Source organism: Lycium barbarum, chromosome 10 (genome assembly GCF_019175385.1).
Source record: "Lycium barbarum isolate Lr01 chromosome 10, ASM1917538v2, whole genome shotgun sequence".
Lineage (NCBI taxonomy): Eukaryota > Viridiplantae > Streptophyta > Magnoliopsida > Solanales > Solanaceae > Lycium > Lycium barbarum.
In genome coordinates this window covers 124,671,509-124,693,160 of record NC_083346.1, presented here as the reverse complement: position 1 = coordinate 124,693,160, position 21,652 = coordinate 124,671,509, and the positions used below count along the sequence as shown (strand labels likewise).

Below are 21,652 nucleotides of genomic sequence, written 5' to 3'. Positions count from 1 at the left end.
TATGTTATTTCTTATATACTACTTCCAACATTAGTACTCCATTATATTTGTATGGAAAAATGATATTTTATAGGATGGAATTTACCGATGGGTATTGATTGATGAACATCAAGAACAACTCCAATTTGTTTCAGAAACTACATTTACAATATTTGAAGAATTATGAATTAAAGACTTGAAAGCAGAATCTCAAAGTATGACATTGCATTCACACTGGGTTGAAAGAATGTTCTCACATGAATACTAACTGAGAATTAAAGCTTTTTGAATTTTTATTCATGATCATGTAATTCATGTCGGAATCAAATTTAAATTCTTATAAAGCTTTCTTATTTTCATAACTTTTTGTCCTTCATTATATTGTGTGGAGTAGCACAATAATGTCAATCAATTTCCTCAAGCAGGAGAAAAACGAAGACGATTCAATGCCAATTTGATGTCCAAAGCTTTAAGGTTAGACAAAAATGTAATCGATCTGTCCTCGTGGAGAAGTTGAGTATTGCATAATTAAATAAGCTTGCAAGAAAGGAGAAAATGAGGAAGGAACACTGATAGAAAATTTAGCTATGTAATTCGTCATTATTTAGCGTTTATCAAATATGAAAAATTCATATTTTTTGCCTGAAAATTATTACAGTAGCATCATACAAGAATTTGTGTATACAAAAAATGCAGATTTGAATTTGAATTCATTTTCAGTCCAACGCCTTATGATTTATTAACAAATACCCTCTAATTTGATTTATGCGTTAATTAGTTGTATATATTTCGAAGAGATATCTTATGGATTTATCTCGGTAAGCTAATGTGATATCTCTCTATTTATTGATAGGTATTGAAATAAATTGTATAGAAGACTTCTTTTATGCATTTTGACTCTCAAAGCTAATTATTTCTTCACTTTTATGATAAAAGTACAATAAATATAATCAGAATACGTAACAACAAAATTTTGTGCCAATTATTAACTTTGATTTCCTTCGTGAATTTCAGGCTTTACAATGTTGATTTTTAATGAATGATGATGACACTACCTTAAACGTACTAGCGACAACGGAAGGTAAGAATATGACTCAACTCTTGAAAATTGTTTATCAATTTGACTATTAAAATTTAAGGATAGGAACGATAATAAATTTACTCATCTATAAAGTTAATGGGAAATTTTTTATTTTTTGGTGAGATATATCTAATGATCTATGAGTAGGAAATGAAAGTCAGACGACACCCCTTTCTTTGCAGTTTGGGCATCAGCATATTTTTTTCTTCGTCTAATTCAGTTTAAGTTGGTTATGAATTACAATTTTGATTGCAATTAAAATTTGATATTTAAAATTAAAAATTTACAATGATTGACTTAAAATACACATGTATGTATCGAGAGACTTACATGCTAAATGAAAGAAAAGTGAGGATAATGAAAGACTATTGGTTAATTTTGAGTTTCAATGATAGATGATTTAAGTACATGTGACTATCAGGCATTACTTATAGTAGAGACGTTTAGATAGTAGATTCTTGATATTTAACCATTTTTTTTAATCTTATTTTTCTCTTATTCTCATAATTTAAATATTAATTCAGGTCTATCAATTTAAAACAAGAGATCGAAAAATCAAAATCATGAAGAGGAAATGTGAACTTCTTCCATGGCTGACAAGATGAGTATATAGTATATACATATTAAAACTCAAAAGTAGATGTAGCAAGAAAAATTTGTTCTTAAAGAAAAACATCCTTAGTTGTCCAAGTGACAAGCAGCTGGTAAACCACAATACTGAAGAAGAATTAAATTGGGTATAGTCTATTTGCCAAGCTTTTCAAATGCTAAAAGTGTTTTTTTTTTTTGAAAAACACTTATTTTAGAAAATGAAGGTGTTTACCCGAGCTTTTGGTGAATAAATAAGTGTCTTTCACTAGGAAACTCAATTTATATAAAAATTGGATCAACTTCGATTCTTAATAGGAAACTCAATTTATATATTAATTGTTTCCTCAAAAGCTCTTATTACTTTGCTATAACAATGACTTACTTCTCAAAATATATTTTTTCATAAAAATGTACTTAATTAATTAAAATTGAAAAGTAAAAGGATTACGCATCATAAAAAATGATGATCTTTCAAGAGTGAAAATGACTTGAATTGAGCAGTACATCCAAGCACGTTTATATGGTAAATTCTTAATCTTTAACATCTTTAATATTTAGTTTAACAAGTATATTGGTAATTATTTAGGAAAATAGTAGGATAATTAGCTCGATTCATACTTATAAGTTTTCCACATTGAATGAGTTATTACTAGCCGTGGTATAAGAAGGGTTCATTTTTTATTTTTTTTCTAGCCATGGTATATCTTATTTTTTGTTTCATTTTATTTGTTGTAATCTTCTCTCTATAATGCTAATATTTGTATGCATATTACAAGTGTATGCATGCCTTTTCCTTTATTATTACTTTAAATAAGTTTTTTCCTAAAATAAATTGTATTTGCTTTGGTAAATATGACGTGATTTAAAAAAAAAAGTAAAAGAAGAAGAATTGCATGCAATTAAAACCTATGTGTTCTTGAATGTACACGAGTATATATGAATTAAAAAATTGTAATGGTGATAATAATTTGATGAAAAATATGTCTTGCACGTATGAATATGTTTGTGTGGATTTAAAATCAAGTTCAATCCGTCATTTTGCTTTCAATTCCTATCACTCTATTAAAATTACAAAATGAGAATGCCAAATTAGAAATGTGAAGGACTTATACCGTCATTTACAAGGGGAAGTGACATAAAATAAAATCCATGACCATTTGCTGGTCCATTATTGTTGCAAGAGAATAAGCGAATAAGTAAATGTTCGGAGATCATGCAAACTGGAGGAGGGGGATGCAGGGTGGGGGATGAGGGTGTGGGAGTTGGATTAGATGATGTTATTTATTGAGAAAATGCGTAAAAAAAAAAAAGACTGTGAGAATGAGTTATTGCTCATAAAAACTATATTATGAATAAGACCGCATAACGGAAGACTCAATAAATAGAGCCAAAATTTAAAACATGGAGTATAAAGAAATTCAATTACCACATTAAAAATTTAAAACATAAATAATTAAATTTCTCATGTGGGTAACTTTAAAACACAGCAGTAACAAGTTCTTTGCTTTTCAAATAATTATATAAAATAAAACTTTTTTTTATAATCAGATGATTTTTTATATGTCATATAACAATAATTAATCAGGATTGTGTAATGAACAAGGTTAATCATCACAAGATGATAATTAACTTTTGTTAAATTAATATAATCTAATGTGTTCAAATAAGTAAAATTCTAATTTAATATTTCAAAAATTTATTAATTTTAAATATGTCAGTGATATATGATAATTTTTTATTATATCTAACAAATAAGCAAATAATTTTCTATGATTAGCTTCATTCGATACTAGCCGCGCATCGCGCGGGTACGAATACTAGTCTATATATATAAAAAATGAGAGGTACAAACAATGTGGTTAAGCCAAGTGGCAAGCTAAAAACAAATCACTTGGCAATTTTAAGACAAAGTTAATGAGAATTGTAATAACATTTTTGAATTTAGAATCTATATATAAAAATAAATTGAAATTGAATAAAAAGATAAATCTGAAAATTTCAACAATAAAGCTTATCTAAGCTTAAATACATCAAGCTTATCTAAGCCTAAATATATGGAACTTATCTAAACTTATCGTAACAAATCCATTCATCAAAACTAAAATGAAGTATTATATTAAATGGATTATTAAATATTAAATTGATTCTTTAAAAGAAGTGAGTTGAAAATAACAAGAATGAGTTGGATATTAAATTACATCAAATTACATCAATTACTCTCTAACAAATAATTTAGTATTCCTACCAATTTCCGATAATACAAATTAAATCCAATAAAAATGTAAAATTTTGAATTGGATAAGAAATTCGAATTTGGATACATCAAAAATTTAGTCCTCAGATTTCGTAGCATTTTTATTCTATTTTTTTTTAAAATCTTTTATGTGGTTATTTATCATCTTAAAGAAGCATATTTTAACATGATGAAGAAAAACAAAAATAAGAGCAGCAGGGATGGGGGCATTAGGCGTGGAAACAAATTGATGGGGGTTGGGGTGTGGATAACAATTGTGTTGCCTATGACATACATATTTATTTGTCTTTTAAATTAAAAAAAAAAAGTGATAGCTTTGATAATTTAAAATTTAAACACAAGACTACAAATATATATTCTTATTTGAAATTGAAATGATGTGTTAAAATTTGAGTTTATCTCCTATTTGGAGATAAGGCAGATCGAGTTTAAAAAAGGAGACCAAAGCAAACATTTCGGAATTTTAGTATAAATAGATAAGTACAATGTTTATGCTATATAATAATATTTACTGAAAGATAACGTGTTTGAAATTAAATGTTCGGAATTTTAGTATAAATAGATAAGTGCAATGTTTATGCTATATAATAATTTTTATTGAAAGATAACGTGTTTGAAATTAAATGTAAATTTTTTGAATAGAAATATAATCTTTTTGAAATTTGATTCTATTATCCTTATCCATATCTCCTTTTCGTTTTCCTATTTAATCCCTTAATGTGGGAGCCAACATTCAAAGCTTAGTAGTTTTTTCATTTGCAATAATATGAAAATTATAATTCTTATTCTCATATTGTTTTTATTAGTTTATTGAAATTATTTGGTTCGCTCCTGATCATTCTTCTTTCTTTTGTGATATTTTCTAGATTCTTTAGGAGGTCACGGTTCAAGCCGTGGAAACAACCTCTTGCAAAAATGCAAGATAAGGCTGCGTAGAATATAAACTTGTGGTCCGGCCCTTTCCCGGACTCCACGTATAGCGGGAGCTTAGGGCACCAGACTGCGCTTTTTTACTTTCTAGATTCTTTAAAGGGGTAGTTTTTATTTTTGTTTTAACGCATTACAATCCTCATTATTCACGTTTCTAATCACACTACTTATGTAAATTGATTACTGTTGGTTTTGTTGGTGCATTTCAACTTTTCTACAACATTTTTATTGGATTTATGTGCAGTAGAAAGTCTCAAGATAAATTCTATCGCCAATGAGGATTAATTGAGTTTGTTTCTCAATGTCTCAAATTTATTACTTTAAAAGATTAATTTTGACTGACAAGTGACAGGGCTCAAGATATTAGAGTGGAGTTGTTACCACGAGAAGTCATGGATGGATAAGGTAGCATGATGAAACTTAATAGGCGGTTCGTGCTTAGAGAGAGTCATGCACAAAGTTTCGTGTATAAAGAAGCACATATTACTTGAACATCTGATTTTTTTTCTTAATATATATATGTGTGTGTATATATATATCACTCCAGAAGGAAAAAAAATTCTTACTCTTATTCTCAGAGTTTAAGCTATGTGCATTCATCTTTAATTTCTTTGAACAAGATTTTGCGATCAATAGTAAGCACAAAGATTTTATTAAACAAACTATTAGTAGCATTTACCTAAAAAAGTATTTTTATCAACTAATATAGCTGCATGAACGTCTTCAACAAGATGGTCTAACGAGAATTTGTAATATTAATATTCGATTAATCGAAAGATGAAAGTTCATTTTTTGTTTGACAATTTGATTGGTTAGTAAGTGTTAAAATTAAGAAATAATTCCACAACATATTAAAAGAAGCAAGTAATAAAATAATAGTATGACCATAATAAATTCAAAGTGTCAGGTATTTGAACAAAAAGATCAAGTTAAAAAACACACACACACACAATTTAAAAATATGAAATGCATGCTGAATTTCAAAATGACATATATCTAACAAGATTAACTTAGTCATGAAATGTATGTTTGACTTTTCAAGATATGTATGTTTGAATTTTCAAATAAAACATTGAAAATATATGCTAGATTTTTTTTTTTTTTTGGCAAGCTAATCCAGCAAAAAACTAAAAATATCAAATAATGAAAATAATTCTGGAGATCTTAATACATAAAACCTATACAGAAGAAGGATAATAGTCATAGGACATGAAGTCGAGTGTCACATCAAGAGAAAATCATGTATGTACCACTATTGAAACAAGTTAATAAGCATTACAGTAATAATATTTGATTGAGATAAAGGAATTTGAATTTGACTTGAAAGCTAATATTGTTTGAATTGCATAAAAAATTTATTTAAATTAAAAGATAAAATATTTGAAATTGAATTGAATTAATGGCTAGCTTAACATAATAAATAAAAAGAATTACACAATTGCGGTTAATGTTTGAATTAGAATTTAAACTGAATATAGTTAATTTAAATTTGTGTGCATTTTGATGATTTTTGCATTCTTAAAACATTTAATAATGAAAATAAATATTATAAGGGTGTGTATACTTTGAATTAACTTTAAAGATAAGATAATTTAACTAAAAATACTATAAGACTTAATTGATAAACAGTAGGGCGATATATTAAATTATTAGAGCTTTGATTACCATTAATGTAATATTTTCTAACTATATCATTTTTTGAAATTCATTACGGAATTTTTATAATCTATATAACTATTTTTAATAATTATTTTTTTATGTTACATACATCAAAATTACTTATACGAATAATTTCTAATTAAAATGTTATTATGCTCAATTATTAAAATTATACATGTTCAAAAGTTATTTTTCATATTTTTACTTCATTTATTATATAAGTAAAGTTAAGTCCATAATATATGGTTGGGACTTTCAGATGTTGTATTTAATTTTAGAGAATAGATCTAATATACATCTAATTAATCAGTGAAGAATTTAGAATTTTAAGAAAATGGATATGAGAGACAGACCGCAGACGTGAGATATCGTTGGATTCACGATTCCAATATATAATTGCCAAGAGATATGGGAGGATAAATAATCTTTTTCCTCATTAATTAAGTTCCTTAGAAATTACTTATAGTTGTTCTTTTATCATATGCAACTGAAAATAGTTCTTACTAATGGTTAAAAAATGAAAAGGGTCGGGGGGGGGGGGGGGGGGGCGCTGTCAACAAGAGAAAAAATATATATATCATAATATTAAAAAACTAAAACAAGAAAAGGTCAATAATAAAGGGTAAAAAGGTACTTAAAAGTTCAATTGAGATGGGCGTGGGGGTAGAAAAAGTTATATCTTAATATTAAAAAACTAAAACAAGAAAAAGGTCAATAATAGAGGGTAAAAGGGTACTTCAAAGTTCAATTGAGATGGTGGGGGCAGGCGGGAGTGGTGGTGGGGAGGGAGGGGGGAATGTCGTTGTTTAAAGTCGGGGAGAGGTGTTTAACTTTTAAAGCAAAATTAGAGGAAAAAATGATTGTCACCCATGAAAATCATGATATAATTTTGATCAAAATTAAATAAAAATATTATTAAGGGAGTAAAAGAAACTCCATACCTATTTAAGGAACTAACAAGATATTCTAGCACTTATCATTCGTCTTTTCTAACTTCATAAAGGTTTTGTTATTAAATACATTGCATTAGAAGATAAGATGACAATTGAATTTTGTTAAAGTAATATTATATGATTCAATGTACTTAAACAAGTCAGATTAAAATTTGTCATAAATATATTCTTCAAATTTTTCGCGCATCGCGCGGGTATGAATACTAGTTGAGCTAAAATAACACTGTCAAACGTCAAAATTACAGCTTTAACTTATACTATCCACATAATAGTAAATCAATTACAAGACTTAGCACTTTGCATTATCATCAAACAAGAAATGAAATCAAATCTTCATCTCAGAATTGGACCAAACAATTTAAAAGCAATAATTGGGATTGAAAGGCTGCAACTGGTTTAGTTACTTTCCCTGTGAAGTATATGTGTTGTATTTTGAGATTCTACTTCGTGTTCCTTGATTGGACTATCAATTTTTATTTTTGTTCTCTTCCTTTTTTCTTATTTGTTTGTAATGCTATTCACTTCCGAAAGACCAAGACACCAACTCCCTGTGTCCAAGTCATTCAAATTCGTCCAATGCTGAAGGTGTCACAGAGATTCCATGAAACTCAAGTACAAGGTGAGCCTTTTAACATCACTGATGATTGTAGGTGCTATTTGTTTTGCGTGTATTCAAAATAGTGAAAACAAATGCTAAGCTACAATGGTCAGGAAATCAGCTTATCCAAGTGAGAAAATAAAGTAGCAATCCAAACGCCATTAGGGAGAATATCAGACAAATGAATTTAGTTGATATTGAGGTATGCTGTTCTATTTGGATCAGGACAAAGGCAGTTCTTCCTATCGTAGTGCGATATTTCTGTTTCATTCAACTTTAGTCTATACAGTTCTCTTTTCTTTTTGGGCTATTACTGGGTTGAAATTCATGAAAAAGGGATCTTCGAACCACAAGTTTTTGTTTGAATTAGAAGCAATTTTCCAAGATGTCAAAAAGAAACTGCATGATCATGCTTTTCCTGAAATCCACTCAGGTAATTGGGTTTTGTATTTCTTAAAAGCCTATGTGTCACCAGGCTCATATATGTATTAGTTTGAGCGTGTGTGGATACTACTATCACTTGTCATATTAAGAAGCGATTGTTCTCTACCCCGGGTTGCACTTGCCATTTGTAGCCTGTGTTGGGTAAAATGTTCGTATACAAAGAACATTAAACCAAGAAATCACCAAGTGATTGGAAGAGAAGACAAAAATTACTCAAAGCAGGAATACCTACCTGTTAGTCAGAAATAGTACATCACCATAGCAAAAGTCGAACCATAAGTGAATTACCAGAGAAACTAATTGTTGGCTAACAAGTCCACTTCCTTAATAACTGCAAGGTAAGAAAGATGCTTTACTAATTGGATATGCGACTCAACATGTGAAATACAAATTGTTGTCATCCGTGTTTGTGCACTTAAACTAATTTTTTAACTGATTTATTATGTTTTTTTTTTACCTCATTTGGTGTATTCTTTAATTTCATTTTCTTTTAATTAATAGCTCTCTGTTTTATTTTCATCTCCATAACTAAAAAGGCAGTTCACTTTACGGAATCTTCGACACATTTTTTTTTAGACATAAGAAAATTGGGTTTCGTCATAACTTTACAGCTTCAATATGCTCCATTAAGGTAAGTAATCGTATGGTTCCAAAGTTTTATGGATGATCTATTTGTTATTGTTTTAAATTGTGAGTCTGATTGCACATTTTGAGGTTCCATAATTTTGACTCAGGCTACTAAATTCGGGATGTATGAGGTGCTAATTAGCAATAAAACATTAAAGTACGATTCACAATACATGATACTGCATTTGTTAAGTAAAGATGCTACTTTTCTTTCTACTTAAATATTTTTCTTTTACCAGCAAGCGTACATTGCACTTCTTAATTTTTGTATGGAGATATTAGCTCAAAATGGCAGCAAGTTATAATCTTTGTAAGCATGTGATGTGTGGATTTGGAGCATAAGTACTATCTTAGCCTATGTGTAGTTCAAGTTCAATCATTTACTTTGTCCACAAAAGAAAGTTCTATCATTTGGTTATTCTTGAAATGCAGGTTTCTGTATCGAAAAGAATCAGAAAATGAAGTAATGTTTTAAGTAGACATCAGGTAAAGAATGAACTCAATTTATTGAATTTTACTCTTTTTAGATTGCTGGTTATGAAAGCTGAGGATTTCAAGGATATTTTCCATTTTTACTCTCCCATCTAATAATCTATTTTTGTTCATGTAATCTCTATCTCTCCCTCTGCAGGTCGTTGTTGATGCATTTAGTAGAAATTTGGCCAAAATTTGACCAAGCAATGGGGCATGAAAAGTTATATAAGGTCAATGCTATTATATCATGCCTTTTTTATGAGATACTGCTGGTTTGCTTAACCATAGACTCGAAAACATGAACAATAATACCAAAGACTACATTCCTGAGTACAAGGTTGGGGAGAATATGACATTGCCATGGCTGCTCTGTGCCTCCATGAGATGCTGGTTGGCATCAATATGCTCTCTATATATGTAATAAAGTTGTGGACATGGTGTTTGGTTTCACTCCATGTAGTTGATGTTGTTCTGGGGGTTAAGTGATAAATGAATGAGTAAAGTTTCTTTGACATATCGACTTTCATGTAATGAGTTACACGTTCTAGCTACTGAAAATGCATTTTCATAGCCTTGCATCCTTGGATATGTTTTCTTATATAAGTGAACTGGTGTTGTTGAATTATTTTTACCTTGAGAAAATGCAAAATTTGGTTCACAAATTCTTGTAAGCTAATTGACTGGGTTATTTAGTGGATATACTAAAACTTCTGATCTATATAGTTTTACCATCAAGTTAGAAAACGTTTAGAACAGGTGCGTAAATAATCTGTTCTGTTGTGACTTTTTCCAGGGGACTTCATACAGGCCATCTAAACTGCCACCAAGCCACTTCAGCTATAAGCATACAGGTTAGACCATGCTTATTTAGGAAGCATTATCCTTTCAGTTATGATAAATGTTCCTCTCTGGTTGAACTTAAATGGACCATGCCTGCAGCAAAAGGAACTGTTTGTAGAAGAATTCAACTGTTGAATACAATTTTTACCACGGCCTGTGAATATTCCTAACATAGGACCATTGAACCAAAAAAAGTTGTGAACTCATAAATGGATCATTCCCTCCTCGACTTTTTTTTATCTCTTCTCTGTATGTCCATAGCTATCGTCACTCACGATAAGCTTCTACATTGACATTGACTCATTACTTTTTAATTTACTCTTCAACTTATATATATGCATCATATGTGAAGGAAATTTCATCCATTAATGTTAGTCTATTTGCAGCTATTTTACATCGTCGTGGGATTTGTGGAGGAGATATCCCTGCTTACTGAAGGAAACTATTGTGGTAGTTAGTATTAATATAAGGCAGAAATTGGAAGTTTGCTTCAGATATCATTTTTTAGCTTTGCTTAAATGGTGCAATAATGCAGACAAAATATTACTCCAAAGATTATTGATGTTTTTAGCTTTTAATTACTATAAAAAAAACCTAATTGATACATCCTCTATTTTAGTGGAAGTTGTACCGGATAGGTAAAGGTATACACCCAACTTTTTATATGGCACTCTGTGTGTGAATTATTGGAGCTCACTGAAACTAGTGCTTTGGCCAAATGATAATTGAGGATGTATTCAATTCGTATCACGTTGAGTTTTCCACTATTGAGATAATAAAACTCCAGAAATTTGACTGTTTCCCATTTTCTTTCAGAATTTTTATATTCTCGACTTTTGAATAATTAGAAGGAACTGCAAGTTATTAATCTTCTGTTATAGAGGAAATTGTGGCACAAACAAGTTAAAGGTATTAGTTTTGGTACCATAATTTCTAATACTTCACCATGTGAAAATTATGGAACTCTGAAAATTGTTCTACATCATGAAATCAGTTGACTTCATTTACAGTATCATCTTTAATTTGTTTCATTGATCACTTTCAATTTTTCCCAGTGATTTGGTTAATAGTGGATGTGGAGAAACATGGAAAAAGAAGGATGATGATAAAGAGATCATTAAGCTACACTTAAGAGGACGGAGTTTCCAGAGAGCATTGGTAACATATAAAGGAAGTGCTCATATATTTTGCTGATACTGAAATGAAGCAGCCAATTTACCGGATTGATACCAAGATCGACACTTCATTTAGAAGTTGAAGGCTCATGTCGTAGTTCAAGATGAGGACATGCCCTCATGCGTCGAAGGATTTGAAGACTCTTAGCAGTTGATGCAGACTGATAACCGAGATTTAAAAGCTTCAAGGCTCCATGTGGTAGTTCAAGATGAGGACATATCCTCATACATTAAAGAATTTGAAGAATTCTGATTTGTTAATTCTTTAGTTTTGTTATGTTTCGCAGTAGAGTAGAAAAAAATGAGTCTGTCAGATATTGAGCACAGGCACGCTCTATCAGTGTTCTTGTCAAACTTTAGTTTAACTTTTGAGCTTTCCGTCCGTGCTTCTTCTAATATGCTTAGTTGCATCCTTCTGTGAATTTCTTCCTTTACAAAAATCATAAGCTATATTATATCGAGAGACACGGTGGTTCACATGGACAAAAAACTATATGTATTAATTTACTGGTGCTTCAATCTTTGACTCATTGAAATGGTATCTTATATCAAACTGAGATTGCAACGTTAACATGTTGCACCTTCTTTCTCCATTTTTCAGAAAACTAAAATAGATAGGGGCATGTCTTGAAAGATACTTGTGAGCTGGTTATGCCTTTTGGTCTTTGCACATGTATTGATCTTTCTTCAACTAAAGCAAAAGCAGCAAGCAGAAAGACATTCTTAGAAAATTTCACCATTTTCTTGTGTAAATTAGTCTTGATGGGAAAAATATATTTCGGCATGCTGCTCCCATTTAAACACATCTTGAACAGAAGGATATGCAGTCATAACATGTTTTTCATTCTTAAGAGTTGAATTGTTATCAGTTGATTAGTTTTACTAAGCTTCGTTTTGTTTTGTGCTTGCTACCATCCTATTCTTATAGGATCATATTTTTAACTTATTGTAGTTTCATAATTATCTCTTTCTAAATTATCGGATTGTTAAGTGATATTGTTCACATAAAAGTACATTTAAGCCGGAATGTCGGGCCCGCGCTCACTATCTAGTATCTAACTAAAGCCTACATACATGTATTGTATTTATAGTATTATAAAGAGTGGTTTCAACATGTCAGAGTACAAGCCCAACAGCCACCGCATCAGTGCAACTCCTCTTGGATGCTTCTCGATCCTTCTCTCTAATTAGGTGTATACACAAGCTCCAATTCTCTCCCTCATTTGAATTTTTAGCTTTGCTTAGTGATTATTTCTATTTTACTTTGTTAAATTTAGTTTAATCTGTTTGTATTGTTGTAGATCATTTGAACATGCAATTCCTTCTGAAATAGCATCCATGTACAAATTAAAGTGTACCATGAAATTCATCTTGTGTGGATATATTCATGAATGTGATTTTGGTTATCAAAAAAAATTCATGGATGTAATTTGTAGTAGAATGCACAGTTCTACTCGCTTAAATGCACGGAGTTTGAAGTTATTCTTGTGTCTATGTAAGATAGTTTCCTCTATTGACATTTACCAAGCTTGAATTGTACATCATTTCTGGATTTGTGAACAATGCAAGTGCGTTATTTATGGTTGCATGCGTTCATCTTCCTATTTTTCTATTTCTCTGATGTTTTTGCGTGCTTTTTTCTCTCAAGGTATTAGTTAGTTACACACGTCGAGTAAGCAACTTATAGGTATGATGAAAACCCTATTAACAAATTCACATGGACAATTGATAGAATCACCATTGTCGAGCCAATATAAAAAAGTTACTTCTCCCGAGGATCAAGTGCCGCCAACGTGATTAACTCTTATTGCATCCCAAAAGATCCAAATTTGGTATTTTATAGATTTAACTGTCTATGTTTTTTGTGCATATAAATTCACTAATTAATTATAACAGAGTGATTTTCATTATCTACCAACTTATTCATTGTTCTTTCTTAATGCAAGATGTTCTTGCCATTGTAATTAACGGCGGACCTTCAAATGGAAGGAGATCTCAAGAATTTATCTTCATCGATCATCCGTACGTACTTAGGTCCTCCTATTTGCTCTTCTTCTTCCTGCTCCCTCCTCCTCCACCTCTATTTTGCCGTTGGTGGTGGCGGTTCTGCTTTCTTCGAGATTGGTAAAATTCTTTAAAAGTTAAAAATTGCTTATTTTAAAGAACTCAGATGTTGTTTTTTGTGTTCTTCGTGCACTGGTTTCTGAAAGGATTATTTTTTGGACTACTGAGAACTTCTCGTCGGGCATGATACGTTAAGCTCAGGTTATTTATGTCTTTTACGAGGAAAGAACAATATGAAAGGTTACTGTTCATCTATTCTGTAAAATAGACCAAACTAAAAGACTTGAACATAGACGCTGGTCATTAAAATAGTTGATGATAATTCAACTCTGATGTAATTTCATGTTTCCTCCATTTTCTTGCAATACCTTACAGTAATTTGAAGTCTAAATTTGTTCTACCACCTATCAGAAATTGTAAACACATGAAAGTTGTTATTATGATTATTTTATTTTATTGTGCTTTATGTGCATAACGTCGACATGATGAAAGGTAGTATACACTAAACCATCTGCGGTGGCGGACGCAGGATTTTTCATAAGCAATGTCACCATGTAAAAAAATGAACAACTGAATAAATCACTATAAGCATTATAGTGATTTATTCAGTTGTTTATTTTTTTACATGGTGACACTGCTTATGAAAAATTCTGTGTACGCCGCTTTTGGTATGAAATTTAAATCAATTCCTTCATTTTGTCAATGTTGTTCCGGCTCATTAGTCCTTTCTCCCAAGTCAGCTGAATCTGGAGTTGTTGAACTTGGCTTTGGACTCTTGGAAGATACTTCATGATAATATTGCTCTATTGAAATTTAGGCTGATGTGATGTAATCTGCACAATTAGTAATTAAGGATCAAATATTTATCTAGAGATAGAATGATAGAATTAACTTCTTTTTGGTTATAACTTATAAGACATAAAAAGTTTGTAAGCATTTTTCCCTTTGATAATCTAGACTTTTTCTCATTTTTAATTCTAAAATTCGATAGGATTCGTGTACTATACATAAATAGGATATAATTATAAATATTGATTAGTTTAGTAACTATAATATATAATTGCATTAACTATTGTGTTATGGATGGCTTTAGAAAATAAAATGAAACTATGTTCTCAAATTGAAATTTTAACCGTCTCGATATTAGCAAGACGTAAAATAACAAATCCATGTACAGCTCTTACGAGGATTAAAAAACGTAAAGAAACAATAAAACATAAGTAAATTTGAATATCAATAGAATGAACCCTAAATAATTCCACTGGGTATGTTGTTGTTGTTGTTGAACCTAAATAATTTCATTGTGGAAAGTAGAAAGAAAATAAATTACTTTCATGAAAAAATTGCAAGCACTTAATAAAATATTATGGTGAAGAAAGTGCTAACCTGATGTGGTAATTGGGTACGAGAATAACTTATATTCTAATTTGAAAAGTGGGCAGCGATCAATTATATTCTAATTGATAAAAGAATTTTTAAGGCTATGAGTTCTTTTTAGGGTTTTAGCTTTGAAGTTGACCAATTTGGTGTAGAATTAGAGTAGGAAACGGCTACAATGGTTTTACTGGTTTTAAGACTATCTTTATCCCAATGCCGTTTTATGGCAGTTATAGTTTAGTTGTTTTACTGATTTAGGATTTTAAGCCAAAAAAAAAAAAAGGAGACTCCACGCGTTCGAACTCGCAACATCGCGCTAGAAATGGAGCCCCTGAACAACAGCCCAGCGCACATCCTTGTTCAGAAGGAGTGTCACTTTATTAATTTTATCTTTTAATTTCATTCCATTAATTTTTTATATATGTATATCTAGTAAAAAAAATTCGATAAAGCAGTGTCACGTGACACCCCTTGGACCAACATAAATCCGTCCCTGCATATTATAGTAATCAAGATATTCTATTAATTACTGGCTGGAGCAACAGTAAAATTGTTTTCGTGTGACCTTTTGGTCACTGGTTCGAGCCGTGAAAGCAGACACTAATCCATTCTTTAGGGTAGATTGTCTACATCACAACCCTTAGGATGCGGCCCTTCCTCGAATCTGTTAATGTGGAATGTTTTGTGCACAAGGCTGTCCATTCAGTGTTGTGCACTGCGTTGTTGAGGAAGGCATATTATATGTGCAAAGTTGATGAATTTTGTTCTGTTTTGTGGAAAAAATGCATGCCACGTGTCGGGTACAAGAAAGCAGCCAGCAAATTATATGTGGATTGACAAACTTTTCTTCTATTTTGTGGAAAATCCAAATTGAGTCCACGATCAAGTCAATTGGATGTGTTCTTTTTCCTAACCGAAAAGGAATTTTCTTTCTTTCATTAAAATAATGCATGTTGACTGACCTGTCTTCTTGTGTTCTTATCTTGATAACTAGATGGCGTATGCCCTAGATCATATAGTGTATGTAATTGTATATAATTATAAAGATTTATGTATTGGGCGGTGATAGTATATATATATATATATATATATATATATATATATTTTATATTGCTAATAAATATACCTAAATTTGTACTGTCGATGCATACATATAGATGAACATTAATATATATACACAAATGTTATTTGTCTATTAAGTGGAATTATGTGAGCATGATAAAATAGTGAAAAGTAAAAGGAGTGTAAAAGTGACACGTGACCAAAAACATAATTAATACCTGCCACTTGAAATGACATCATCTGTTGTGATGCAATTTTTATGAGCAGGGGCAAAATAGGGAAAATACGAATATATTTAATACTAAGCTACAGTAAGATTCTACTTTTAACTAATGAAATTATTCAATGGCAAGTGCTTTGACCAAATTTTCCTTGGTTGACGATCCACTTCTTCAACTCATGCTTTTATATAGTTTAGTTTTAAAAAAGGAAATTTGTCTATTACAAATTAAAAAGTAAAAAAATGGAAGAAATTGCACGAATTGTCCTTCAAATGGGCTGGTATTTAATTTTTGCCTTTAGCAATTAATTTTAAGAATAATTTCAATAATATACAATCCAGCATAAAATATTATATCCACGTAGTTATACTTTTAATTTACATCTGTATAGCCAACTTTTTTTATAATAGTGTTTATACACACGATATACAACATTATACACTTATTGTAAATAATGTGTCGATCTTATATAAAAGTGTATAATAATGTATAAAAGGGTTATTTTGGGTAATATTAAAAATATGAGTCATTTCCCAGTAAATATTTTTTCCAAATAGACATAGGCTGTTATTTTTCCTAAATTTTCTGCCTAGTGACCATAAGTTTTTAATGGTGCGAAACATAACTTGTGAGATATTGTGATGCAAAAATATAAATTTATACCCCACAATTTTATTTTTTTATTTTTTAGGGACAAAAATTAAATAGCAACACAAAATAAGGGCATAAGTGACAATGAGCCTAAAAAATGGGGAGAAAGTTTTGGTAGGACCCACAACACACATGTGGATGCCCACCTTATTATTTTTTTTTTTCCATGAGTAGGAGGTGGATCTCCTAATTCTTCATGTGACTCTCACCTTAATTTTTTTTATCTCTACTATTATGGAAGAGTGAGCTCACCTTAAATTTGTTTTTTTTTATTTAAAAGTGGGCCCCAACTTATTTTTTTTTAAAATTTTCTACTATTATAGAAGAGTGGGCCCCACCTTAATTTTTTTTCTTTAATTTACCATTATAGAAGACCATTTATATTTCGTCTTCTTGATGTTATTCCTCATTATTGGTGTGAGACGTATGTGTCTAAACTTATACCCAAAGGTATAAGTTTTAAATCTTTTGGTTTTATGACTTCTTTAGCAGTTTTTGTGTTCAATTTAAATCGTCATTTTTTTTCCCGAACTTCTCTTCTTTACATTTTCTCTAAGCGTACCTTTACCATTTTTTGAACTTATTATCATTATTTAAATATCCTATTTTTTCTGTTGCAATTTTCTCCTACTCCTTCAAGTGGACCTCACCTTAATTTTTTCCCTAGCAATTGTCTCCTACTTCTTCACGTGGACCCCAACTTATTGTTTTTTTTTTTTTGCAACTGTCTTCTAATTCTCCACGCGGAGCCCACCTTAATTTTTTTAATCTCTACTATTATAGAAGAGTGGGCCTCACCTTAAATTTGTTTTTTTTAAGGAAAATTTACTGGACATAACTACCTCTAAGACTTATTTATTAATAATAGCTACCTTTTATTTTATTTATTTTTAGTAGCTTAAATTAATTTCAAAATTACCAGTTGTAACTGATGTACAAGCGTTTCTGTATTTCCCCTAAACTTACGGCCCATGTTCCCCAATAACTCCCAATCTTTTTTTTTTTCAAATTAATTTCTCTCCCATCTTCAATATTTTCAACCGTATTATACGCTCATTATCTATCATCTTTATTAGCACGATTCCATCTTCCTTAATAGTTACCTACATAGTGTAGGTAACGAATAAAGGAGGACAACAGGTAAAATGAAGAAAATGGGTGTCTTGATCAACAGGAAAGTTTACAAAATTCGAAAACCAGTTAGGTAAGGGAATTGGGAGCTGAGGGAGCCAATTCGGATGACAAAGTCCCATTAAACTAGACGGATTGCTCAAGTGCTCCATGTCAATTTTGCTTTAAAAGCCCAACCTGTTGCAATCTACAGAGAAGACACTAAAAGAGTCGAAGCTCAAGTTGGCACCTGTAGGATAGAGAAAATTCTAGGCATGATAAAGGAGAATTGTTCTCAAAGTTGTTCACTTTTTCTTCTTCTTGGATTTTTGGTGAATCTGTGGTTAGTGTGGAAGTTGTAGAAACACCATTGATGAGAGTTGTGGAGATTCACGCCCACCAAGTGTTTGATAAAATGTTTCAGTATATTTCAGTGTATTTCACTGTATTTATCTTTTTTTTTTTTTTGTGTGTAGAACCTATTTTGCTCCATTTTGTTTTCATGATTTTTGTATTTCACTATATCTCAATGTAATTCTGCATTTTTGTATTTCTAATTTATGAAATAGTTTCTGATATATTTCATCTTCTACATGCTTCAAAACTAATAACGGATGTTTTTGGGAACTATGTCTTTCAAAAGGTAGCCATTCTGGTTCTCTGTACTTCTACATCTCTTCAGGACATTTTAAGTTTTTTAAACCCTTGAGCCTTTAACCGTCCATCATCTTAAACCATTGCATATCTGAATTATGTGTCCAGTTCTTTGAGCATGGAAGTCATGAGCAAAGAGAGATGTTGGCATGTCAATTAACAGGACAAATGCTGCCTTTAAGTTTGCATTGCAGCGTATATTTTTCTATATTTGAAAGTTTTCAGATCTTTAGTGGTTTTTGAATTCAAAAAGTTTTGATTGTGATAAAAGTTGAGAGAGATTCGTGAGCTGTTATGGAATGCGTGAAATATGGTTGATTTAATTTAACTTACCATTTAAAAAGAAAAAGAAGAATTTGTTCAAAAAATATAGCCAATTTTTACTCAACCCGATTTTGTATTTTCCTGTATTTCAAAAAAACTATTCCATAAATAGCTCCTGATTTCACTGGAGCATGTTTACTATTCACTGTATTTCTCTATATTTCAAAAAAATAGAAATACACGCGTTTTTAAAAAAAAGTAGCTACGCTTGATAATTTTGCATTTTATAGTTATATCTAGTTAGAAGCCAATAAAAGGTAACTATTTATGTAAGTTACCCATTTTTTAATTCCTACCATTATAGAAGATTGGGCCCCACCTTAAATTTTTAATATAATTTTTCTACTATTAAAGAAGATTGGGGCCCGTTTTTTTTTTTAAAGTGACTGACGACGATCCACTTAAACTATATAGAAACATGAGTTTCTATATACTCCCTCTGTTTTAATTTATGTGAATCTATTTCCTTTTTAGTCCGTGCCAAAATGAATGACCTCTTTCTTAATTTCGAAAAAATTCACTTTATAAAATGAGTTACAGCCACATAAATATTCAAGACTTATTTTGAACCACAAGTTTCGGAAGTCTTCACTCTTTCTTAAATGTCGTGCCCGATCAAATGGGTTTATATAAATTGAAACGGAGGGAGTAGTAGAAAAGTTGGCCAATGTATTCCTCAATGTGTAATACACCACATAAAAGGTTGTTAAAATCACGACCATTTAACTTTATTAGTACTTTAAAAAAAGATACTATAATTTTTTTTGGGCAAAGGGTCAAATTTACCCTCCAATTATGGTTTATAGTTTAAATTTGCCCTCCGTCAAGGTTTGGAATCAAATTTTCCCTTCCCGTTAGGATACTTGATAAATTTGCCCTTATATGGATGGAAGTGTGACTTAGACTCTACAACACAAAAAAATTAGTCACGTCTGATCCATGTAGGTTCCTAACCCCAATTATTTTAACCCATGACCCGTTTCCATATCGCATAAAATAATACAATCCTAGTTCATTTTATTTTAGAAAGAGAGGGAACAAGAGAGAACAGAAGGGCAATCGGTGATATTGTTGGAAATCGGCCCGTCAGGCAAGTTGTGTGCAAAATGACATTCTATAAGGAACTAACCTCGTTTTTGCACAGTGTTGATCAGACAACAAAGTCACGAACAAATGAGTCAGGGACGAATATCCTAGTACATAGCAAATTGCAGTGCTTCTTCTTAAAATAGTAATGTCGAGAATAGTAAGACAGACAGAAAGTGATAAAAATAGCAAATAGTCAAATGCGATTGAGTGAAAGAAGAAACTTTGAGAACCAAATCAACCAAAAAGAATTCTTTTGATCAAATTTAGAGACACCCACTTGGAAAAATGGAAGCTTTGATCAAATTGAGAGATACCTAGTTGGAAAAATGAAAGCTTTGATCAAATTGAGGAAAACCCAGTTGGAAAAAGTGGAAACTTTAATCAATGAGTGACTTTTACACGGCCTTCTGTTCTCTCTTGAGTTCCCTCTCTTTCTAACTAAAATAGACTAGGATTGTATTGAAAGCCTACGTGGATCTGATGTGATCAATTTTTTTGTGTTGTAGATTATAAGTCACACTTCCATCCATATAAGGGTAAATTTATCAAGTATCCTAACGGGAAGGGCAAATTTGATCCCAAACTTTGACGGAGGGAAAATTTGAACTATAAACCATAATTGGAGGGTAAATTTGACCCTTTGCCCAATTTTTTTTATATTAAAGAAATAATTTAACTTTAAACATTTTATTTTACCTTTAAAGAGAAATTTTTATAGTCATACATTTGTTATAACATGTTTAAATTTCGTGACGTATCGAGTCAAATTATGTCATATAAATTGAAATGCAGGGAGTATAATTTTTCTTATAATACAAGACGATAACTGTTTGTGAAATAATTCAAGTGAAGTCAACTCTCAAGTCAAGTAGATATTCTTTTTCTTTTTTCTAATATACTTTCCTCCTCATTTAATTAGACCATCAATCAACTAACCTTTTACTGCACCGGGCTGCCCTAACGATAGACCCTATATCCTTTTCCATTTCTCTGTCTCTTTTTTTCCAGGGATATTCATCTAAGTAGTAATAATATAGGAGTTCAACTAGAAGAAGAAAAACATATTTTTTGAAGAATCGGTAACCTCTAATGAGGTATAGTTTTCATAGGAAGGGCTAATTCCGCACGCTTTTGTATCTAGATACAGCTTGAAATTGTACAATTCTTTTCTTCTTTGATGTTTTCATACTATGCTACAGAAATATGATTATTTATCAGAAGAAAGCAAAATTGATAGCCAGAGTACAAATCACACGCTGTAAATTAGTTATTCGAAGATTATACACTAGCTATGCAAACTTTTATACTGAAAACTAGGGAAGCACGTGGACCGGGTTGATTCGTATTTTTTAAACACCAAACCAAACCAATTGCGTCGGGTTTTAAATTTATACAACAAATCAAACTAATAAAATTCGGGTTTTCCAACCTCAGGTTTTTTTTGCGGAATAGTCTTGATACAAAACATATAACTTTTACTTCAAATATTTCTTTA

At 30.8% G+C, this 21,652-nt stretch overlaps 1 long non-coding RNA gene across 1 annotated transcript; it reads left to right on the top strand.

Moving 5' to 3' along the window:
• Window positions 1–9,273: 9,273 nt before the first annotated feature.
• On the top strand, window positions 9,274–12,124 carry LOC132614656 (uncharacterized). Its single transcript, XR_009572398.1, has 3 exons — window positions 9,274–10,441; window positions 11,247–11,339; window positions 11,486–12,124. It is a non-coding gene; the product is annotated as an uncharacterized LOC132614656 (long non-coding RNA).
• Window positions 12,125–21,652: the final 9,528 nt, after the last annotated feature.